The 7327-nt window shown below is 36.2% G+C and overlaps 1 non-coding gene across 1 annotated transcript; it reads left to right on the top strand.

Annotated features, from left to right (window-relative positions):
• Positions 1-3898: 3898 nt before the first annotated feature.
• Positions 3899-4005, top strand: LOC144226040 (U6 spliceosomal RNA). Its single transcript, XR_013333506.1, has one exon. It is a non-coding gene; the product is annotated as a U6 spliceosomal RNA (small nuclear RNA).
• The last annotated feature ends 3322 nt before the right edge of the window (positions 4006-7327 follow it).

Here is a 7327-nt window from a genome sequence, read left to right as displayed (position 1 = left end):
ATCTCACGGTTCGTGTATTTGAGCCCCACACTGGGCTCTGTGCTGACAGCTCAGAGCCTGGAGCCTGTTTTGGATTCTGTGTCTCTCTCTCTCTGTGACCCTCCCCTGCTCATGCTGTCTGTCTCTCTCTCTCTCAGAAAAATAAATAAATGAATAAAATAAATAAAATAAAAATACAGTTGACCCCAGAACAACACAGGTTTGAACTGCACAGGGCTACTTACAGGACTTTTTCAATAAGTATATTGGACAATTTTCTTTTGAAATTTGTGACAATTTGAAACAACTTATAGATGAACCATGTACTCCAGACATATTGAAAAATCAAGAAAAAATTAGGCACATAATGAATACGTAAATTATATGTAGGTGCTAATCTATTTTATCACTTGCTACCATAACATGTACACAAATCTATTATCAAAAGTTAAAATTTATAAAAACTTATACACACACTTATAGATTGTACATGACACCATTTGCAATCCAGAGAAATGTAAACAAATGTAAAGATGCAGTATTAAATCATAACTGCATAAGATTAATTGTAGTACACACTACACAACTGTAATAATTTCATAGCGGTGAGTTTAAGCACTAGGAGTATCCGCTTAAAATGCTGTATGACACTAATCATCTCTGGGTGAGCAGTTCATCTTTTTGGTAAATTGTGTATTGCAGTAATTTCTCTTGGTTCTTGCACATTTTTCATCATGTTCAGTGCAATACCATAAGCCTTGAACAACACCATGGGACCGATATGAAGTGCCATTAGTGATGCTGGAAGTGCTCTCAAGAAGCGGAGAAAAGTCATGACATTACAAGAAAAAGATGAATTGCTTGAAACATACCATAGATTGAGGTCTGCAGTTGTGGTTGCCCACCATTTCAAGATAAATGAACCCAAGGTAAGGACATGGTTGAAAGAAAAGAAAAGAAAGAAAAGAAAAGAAAAGAAAAGAAAAGAAAAGAAAAGAAAAGAAAAGAAAAAAGAAAAGCAAATGTGTAAAGCTGTCACTGTGGCCACATGAGCCGGTGTGAAAACCTTGCACTTTTTGTGAAATACATTTTTATCTTGTATTGAAAACGCAGCTTTTATGTGAGTACAGGATTGTTATAAGAAAGACATAACTACAGACTCTAATATGATTTGAGAAAAAGCAAAATCATTATATGACAACTTTAAGCAAAATAAAAAGTAAAGGACCTAAAGTTGGAGAATATGATGACAGGAAAGGATGGTTTGATAATTTTACAAAGAGGTTTGGCTTTAACAATGTCAAGATAATAAAAGAAGCACCTTCTGCTGATCAAGAGGCAGCAGATGAGTTTCCAGATGAGATACCATGAGAAAATTGTTGAGGAAAAAGGATATGTGCATCAACAGGTTTTTTATGCAGACAAAGGTGTCCTAATCTGTACAAAATGCCTCAAAGGACATTTATTACTAAGGAAAAGAAGTGAGCACCGTTATTTAATGCAAGAAGGGATAGGCTAAGTCTACTGTTTTGTGCAGTTGCAGTTGGGTTTATGATCAGGACCACCATCATCTCCCTTTATCTTTAAAGTGGTTAACCCCCAAGCCTTGAAAGGAAAAGATAAACACCAGCTGCCAGTCTTTGATTGCACAACAAGAAGGCCTGGACAATGAGAACGCTTTTTCTGGATTGGTTCTATGAATGTTTTATCCCTGAAATCAGGAAGTACCTTGCCAGTAAGAGACTGCTTTTTAAGTTCTTTTGATATTGGACAGTGCTCCTAGCCACCCAGAACTCTATGAGTTCAACATTGAAAGAAATTGTTTTATTTGCCCCCAAACACAAATTCAGCCTATAGATCAGGGTATTATAAGGACCTTTAAAGCTCATTACACATGGTACCTCATGGAAAGAAATGTCAAGCTATGGAAGAGAACCCTGATAGGGAGAACATCATGAAAGTCTGGAAGGATTACACCATTAGAGATGCCATCCTTGCTACATAAAAAGCTGTGAAAGCCATCAAAGCCTGAAACAATAAATTGCTGTAGAGAAAACTGTGTCCAGATGTTGTACATGACTTCACAGGATTCACAGCAGAGTCAATCAAGAAAATCATGAAAGAGACTGTGGATATGGCAAAAAAGGTGGGAGGTGAAGGGTTTTGAGACATGGATTTAGAGAAATTCAAGAGCTAACAGACATCACACCAGAGGAATGAACAGAAGACAATTTGATGGAGATGAGTGCTTCTAAACCAGTGCCAGACAATGAGGAAAAGAGGTAGAAGCAGTGCCAGAAAACAAATTGACATTAGACAACCTGGCAGAAGGGTTCTGATTATTTAAGACTTATTTTACAACATAGATCCTTCTATGAAACAGGCACTGAAACGAAAGCAAATGGTGGAAGAACTGGTACTGTATAGAAACATTTTTTAGAGAAATGATAAAGCAAAAGTTCAGAAATTGCAATGTACTTCTGTAAAGTTACACACAGTGTGCCTGCTCCTCCTGCCTCCCCTTGCACTTCCTCCACCTTTTCCACCTCTGTCACCGCAGACACAGCAAGTCCAACCCCTCCTCTTTCTTCACCTCCTCAGCCTATTCAACATGAAAATGAAAAGGATGAAGACTTTTATGATGATCAACTTTCATTTAATGAATAGTAAGTAATCATCATGGCAGGCAGTTAATAAACTTACCTGTTACATATGCACATGTTTGTCTTCATGTGAAAAACTAACAACTGTTGGCAAGAACTGTAGGAGACATTTTGTGCCATCATCACTGACTAAGTATGTATCATGTAGAACATTGTGTGCAAGACTTGTATGGAAATGGATAGCCTATCCTTACATAGGCATAAGGTGAGTGATTTTTAACATAAGATTAATAATGTTTGTTTTCTTGCTGTTTTGTAACTTTGCTTTCCAAGAATTATATTACTATACTGTATGCCTGCCTATCTAATTATAGAAACTGTGTACCATCGCACGTAAGTGTGTTGTTAGAAAATGTTAGCAATGTTTCCAATACTGCATTATGAATATGACTATAATACTCTATGCAATAGAATATTTATAACTATTCATTGGTGTGTAGATTAGGCTACCCTTAAGCAATCATATTGATTACACTAGGCTACCATAAAGCAATCATACTGTGGCTTCTTTGTTATCAATGAATGAATTGCTATGCCTATAAATATTTTTCACATTACCTTTTCATTTTTGATGTCCAGTGTTACCAATACATAGAACATCTACAGTGTTTTGTATCATATAAGACAACATTGATATAGGTACTGATAGACAACCCATACTGCAGATGATGTAAATTTAAAGTATCAGTAAATATAGTACAGTACTGTAAATGTACTTTCTCCTCCTTATGATTTTCTTAATAATGTATCCTTTTCTCTAGCTTACTTTATTGTAAGAATATATATAATAAATATAACATACAAAATATGTGTTAATCTACTGTTTATGTTATTGGTAAGACCTCTGGTCAACAGTAGGCTATTGGTGGTTAAGTTCTGGGAAAGTCTAGGTTATATGTGGATTTTCAGCTCTGTAGAGGGTCAGCATCCCTACCCCCTGCATTGTTCAAGGGTCAACTGCACATACTTTGGAAAATAAAGTAAGATGACAATTACGTAAAGATGCAATAAGAATAGTGAAAACATTTCTGAACAAGTGAATGTCTGCAGTGTTTTAACAATCTGAGTTTCTAAGCAAAAGGGAAGCAGGACTTCTCACTCTAGGGTCATAGGTCTAACACAAGGACAGGACAAAGAAATGGCAAGCAATATAGCTAGTACCAAAAAACTGAAGAAAACACTGATTTTTTAAGGCCATGACTTACACAATCCTTAGATACGGTCCTGGTCTAATATTACATTGAAAACACCCTCCAATGCTCACTTCGGCAGCACATGTACTAAAATTGGAACAATACTGAGAATATTACCGTGGCCCCTGTGCAACGATGACATGAAGATTAGTGAAGCACTCCATATTTTTTTTTTGCCTTCATAGCTNTAGCTGACCTGTCCACTGAAACTTGGCAGGCTAGAAGGGAATGGCAGGAAATATTCAATATGCTGAATAGGAAAAATATGCATCCAAGAATCCTTTATACACCAAGCCTGTCTTTCAGAATAGAAGGAGAGATAAAGGCTTTCCCAGACAAACAAAAGCTGAAGGAGTTCAAAACCACTAAATCAGCCTTGCAAGAGATCCCAAGGGGGACTCTGTGAGTGGAATGTTGCAAAGACTACAAAGGTCCAGAAATATCACCACAACCATGAAACCTACAGATAACACAATGACACTAAATCCATATCTTACAATAACAACGCTGAATGTAAATGGACTAAATGTTTCAATCAAAAGACTTAGGGTATCAGAATGGATAAAAAAACAAGATCTATCTGTATGCTGTCTGCAAGAGATCCATTTATACCTAAGGACACCTGCAGACTGAAAGTGAGGGGATGGAGAATTATCTATTATGCTACTGGAAGTCAAAAGAAAGCTGGAGGAGCCATACTTATATCAGACAAACTAGATTTTAAACTAAAGGCTGTAACAAGAGATGAAGAAGGGAATTATTTCATAATTATGTAGTCTATCCATCAAGAAGAGCTGACAATTATAAATGTTTATGCACCAAATTCAGAAGCACTCAAATATATAAATCAATTAATCACAAACATAAGCAATCTTATTGATAAGAATATGGTATTTGCAGAGGACTTTATTACTCCACTTACAGCAATGGACCGACCATCTAGGCAGAAAATCAATAAAGAAACAATGGGCCTGAATGAGATACTGGACCAGATAGACTTGATACATAGATTTAGAACTTTTCATCCGAAAGCAGCAGAATATACATTTTTCTCAAGGGTACATGGAACATTCTCCAAGATAGATCATATACTGGGTCATAAACAGCTGTTAATAAATACAAAAGAATTGAGATCATACCACGCATATTTTTAGATCACAATGCTATGAAACTTGAAATCAACCACAGGAAAAGTTTAGAAAATGTCCAAATGCATGGAGGTTCAAGAACATCCTGCTAAAGAATGAATGGGTTAATGAGGCAATTATAGAAGAAATTAAAAAATGTATAGACGGAAATGAGAATGAAAACATGACAATCCAAATCCTTCGGGATGCAACAAAGACAGTCCTAAGAGGAAATACATTGTAATCCAGGCCTACCTCAAGAAGCAAGAAAAATCCCAAATACAAAATCTAACAACACACCTAAGGGAACTGGAAGCAGAACAGCAGAGAAACCCCAAGGTCAGCAGAAGAAGATAAATAGTAAACATTAGAACAGAAATAAGCAATATAGGATTTTTTAAAAAGCCAGTAGAATAGATCAATGAAATTAAGAGCTGTTTTTTTTTTAAAAAATAAAATTGATAACCCCCTAGCCAGCCTTCTCAAAAAGAAAGGAGAGAGGACCCAAATAGATAACATCATGAATGAAATAGGACATATGAGAATGAACACCACAGAAATACAAACAATTACCAGAGAATAATATGAAAAATTATATGCCAACAAACTAGACAACCTGGAAGAAATGGACAAATTCATAGACATCCACACACTACCAAAACTTAAATGGGAAGAAATAGAAAAATTTGAACAGACCCATAAACAGCAAAAAAATTGAATCAATTATCAAAAATCTCCCACTAAATAAGAGTCCCAGGCCAGATGGCTTCCTAGGAGAATTCTACCAGGCATTTAAAGCAGAGCTAATACATATCCTTCTCAAGCTGTTCCAAAAAATAAAAATGGAAAGAAAGCCTCCAGACTCATTCTATGAAGCCAGCATTACCTTGATTCCCAAACCAGACAGAGACCCCACAAAAAAAATAAGAATTACAGTCCAATATTCCTGATGGACATGGATGCAAAAATGCTCAACAAGACACTAGCAACTTGAATTCAACAGCATATTATAAGAATTATTCACCCTGATCAAGTGGGATTCATTCCTGGGCTGTAGGTCTGGTTCAGTATTTGCAAATCAGTCAATGTGATACATCACATTAATAAAAGAAAAGATAAGAACCATATGATCCTGTCATAGATGCAGAAAAAGCATTTAACAAAATACAGCATCCTTTCTTAATAAAACCCTCAAGAATGTCAGGATAGAAGAAACATACCTTAACATCATAAAAACCATAGATTAAAAGCCCTCAGCCAGTATCATCCTCAATGGGGAAAAACTGAGAGCTTTCCCCCTGAGATCAGGAACATGACAGGGATGTCCACTCTCACCACTGTTGTTGAATATGGTGTTGGAAGTCTTAGCATCAGCAATCAGACAACAAAATGAAATAAAAGGCATCCAAATTGGCAAGGAAGAAGTCAAACTTTCACTTGTTGCAGATGACATGATACTTTACATGGAAAACCTGAAAGACTCCACCAAAAAGCTGCTAGAACTGATACATGAATTCAGCAAAGTTGCAGGACACAAAATGAATGTACAGAAATTGGTTGCATTTATATACACCAATCATGAAGCAACAGAAAGGGAAATCAAGAAGTCAATCCCATTACAATGGCACCAAGAACCATAAAATGCCTAGGAACAAATATAACCAAAGATGTAAAAGATCTGTATGCTGAAAACTACAGAAAACTTATGAAGGAAATTGAAGAAGACACAAAGAAATGTAAAAGGAAAAACATTCCATGCTAATAGATTGGAAGAACAAGTATTGTTAAAATATCAATATTATCCAAAGTGCATATTCCATGCAATTCCAATCAAAATTGCACCAGCATTCTTCTCAAAGCTAGAACAAACAACCCCAAATATTGTATGGAACCACGAAAGACCTCAAAGTAATGCTGAAAAAGAAACCCAAAGTGGGAGGCATCACAATCCCAGACTTTAGCCTCTACTACAAACCTGTAATCATCAAGACAGTATGGTATTGGCACAAAAACAGACACATAGACTAATGGAATAGAATAGGAAACATAGAATTGGACCCACAAATGTATGGCCAGCTAGTCTTTGACAAAGCAGAAAAGAGTATCCAATGGAAAAAATATAGTCTCTTTAGCAAATGGTGCTGGGAGAACCAGGCAGCAACATGAAGAATGAAGCTAGACCACTTTCTTACACCATACACAAACATAAACTCAAAATGGATGAAAGACCTAGGTGTGAGATGGGAAACCATCAAAACCCTAGAGGAGAAAGCAGGTAACAACCTCTTTGTCCTCAGCTGCAGCAATTTCTTGCTCAATACATCTCCAAAGGCAAGGGAAATAAAAGCAAAAATTAACTACTGGA

This window comes from Crocuta crocuta, unplaced genomic scaffold, assembly GCF_008692635.1.
Source record: "Crocuta crocuta isolate KB4526 unplaced genomic scaffold, BGI_CrCroc_1.0 scaffold131, whole genome shotgun sequence".
NCBI lineage: Eukaryota > Metazoa > Chordata > Mammalia > Carnivora > Hyaenidae > Crocuta > Crocuta crocuta.
Note: the sequence above shows the minus strand (reverse complement) of the source record. Positions and strands in the feature narration are given on the sequence as shown.